The following is a 2,500-nucleotide window of genomic DNA, read 5'->3' as shown; positions in this document are numbered from 1 at the left end:
GAGTCCGATGACCCAAGGGAGGCAGGACGATAGTCTTGAGCCATGGCCGGAGCCTCGCCCTGAGCCTGACCCGTGAGCCACGAATCAAAAGCCGTGAGCCGCGGGCCGCGGGCCGTGGGCCACGAGACTCAAAAATGTTCTTGAAGGTATATATAAACAATACAAGTCATAAAAAAGACAATATGTTGCAAACAAAGGTGAGTTTTGGTCCATGGAAAAACTAGTATAACTTAACTCTCATTTGGGTGTCCCCTAGGGTCACAAGGGAAAAATCTCTTTATCTATTATAGGGGGAAGGTTATAGTTGAGGGTTGGGGCCCAAGGTGCCATCGACTGGGCATGTGGTAGGCATGGAGCCATGGCCGGAGCCTCGCCCCCGACCCGACCCGCGGGCCGTGACCCCGCGGGCCGACCCGTGGGCCGTGGGCCCACGCACGTGCGCCGAGGAAGGGAACGCTCGACTCGTGAGACGTGGGCATTGCTACGAGATCAAGAACGATATGCTTGGCCCGAGTGAGCCGGGGGATCTTGAAAAATCCACCCTTCTAATCTAATGATACACACGCACGCGCGCGCGCTAGGCGCTAAGGCGCTAAGGCACTTAAGCACTTAAGCACTTTAGCACTTAAGCACTTGAGCACCTTGAGCACCTGAGCACCTATATGGATGGTTATAATATAATGTGAGCTCTCAAGGTGCTGTGAAGGTTTTCGGGCCATGCGGTACGAAAGACGCTATGGCCCATGGGAAAGAAGGTGGTAGCATAGAGCCTCACCCCGAGCCGTGAGCCATGAGACCCCCCCCTTGTGATTATGGCTTGTAAGGGAGTTCATTGCAACGTGATCGAAAACATCATTCAAACTTAATATCAATGATTCTCATTACTATGGTTTGTAAGGGAGATTGTGGTATAGGAGCAATGTGGTAGCCTTGAGCCATGGCCGGAGCCTCGCCCCGAGCCCCGAGCCAAGAATGAGCCATGAGACCCCCCTAATGATTATGGCTTTTAAGGGAGTTCGTTGCAAGGTGATCAAAAACATCATTCAAACTTAATACCAATGATTCTCATTACTATGGTTTGTAAGGGAGATTGTGGTAAAGGAGTTCAATGTAAGTTGATAAAAAATACTCCCTTTTAGCCTCTTATATCATTCAAAAATTTATTTTTACCCATTTTTGAAAATAATATCAATGACTCTCACTCATAATATCTTTCCAACAAGCCTCCCATTTTTTCAAGATTTTTACAATTTTTTATCCATTTTTCACTATTTTTCACCAATTTAACGGAAAAAAAAAAAATAAAATATTTTTTTAATGAAATTAATATTTTTAACTAAACCAATCTATTTGTATATTTTTTCTCAAGTGTCTCCTAATTTTTCATGATCTATTGACACTTTTTACTATTTTTTATTATTTTTCCCTTTATTTCACCAATTTAACGGAAAAAAAAAATAAAATACTTTTTTTAATGAAAAAAATTTTTTTAACTAAACCAATGTCTTTATATATATTTTCTCAAGTGTCTCCTAATTTTTCATGATTTATTGACACTATTTACTATTTTTTATTAATTTCGCGTTTTTCGGCCTTATTTAATTAAAATAAAATACTTACAAGTTTTTTTTTTTCAAAATTTCAGCTTCTAAAATTTCTTTAATATATGTTCCAACAATACAAGTCATAAAAATGACATTATGTTACAAATAAAGGTGAGTTTTGGTCCATGGAAAAACTAGTATAACTTAACTTGCATTTGGGTGTCCCCTAGGGTCACAAGGGAAAAATCTCTTTATCTATTATAGGGGGAAAGAGTTTGGGAGCCTTGGGCTGGCATGGCCAGCACCCCCTCGCCCAGGCATGGGCGTTATGCGTGTGAGGGGTGACTACCCTCCATCACGTTGAATGCCATCCCGTGGGCCATCGCCGGCGATCGGTTTTTTCCGGTGGCTGGTCGGCCCTACCAGACGATGAGTGGGCCCTTCCTAGTCAGCTTGGCCTACGGTGATTCGTCTGGGGGAACGTCCCTTCGGTTGCTCCCAATGCCCCTTTCGGTTGACGGTTGACGGTTGACGGTATGCTTGAGGCCTAAGGAAATGCTGCGTCTTGTGATCCCCGACTACCCGCTCAGGCGGCACGACGGGTTTTCTTGACGTGGTTCAGTACGCGGGCTGATTCGTGTTGGTGTGGGAATGTGTTTCCCCTTCGGTTGCTGGTCCCTTCGGTTGAGATACGCTTGATGCCTAAGGAAAGGTTACGGGCCACGGAAGGACGTGACTTAGTACGCGGGCTGATTCGTGTCAATGGTCCCTTCGGTTGCCGGTCCCTTCGGTTGAGATACGCTTGAGGCCTAAGGAAAGGTTGCGGGCCACGGAAGGACGTGACTTAGTACGCGGGCTGATTCGTGTCAATGGTCCCTTCGGTTGCTGGTCCCTTCGGTTGAGATACGCTTGAGGCCTAAGGAAAGGTTGCGGGCCACGTAAGGACGTGACTTAGT

Source organism: Amaranthus tricolor, chromosome 8, assembly GCF_026212465.1.
Source record: "Amaranthus tricolor cultivar Red isolate AtriRed21 chromosome 8, ASM2621246v1, whole genome shotgun sequence".
Taxonomy (NCBI): domain Eukaryota; kingdom Viridiplantae; phylum Streptophyta; class Magnoliopsida; order Caryophyllales; family Amaranthaceae; genus Amaranthus; species Amaranthus tricolor.
Note: the sequence above shows the minus strand (reverse complement) of the source record.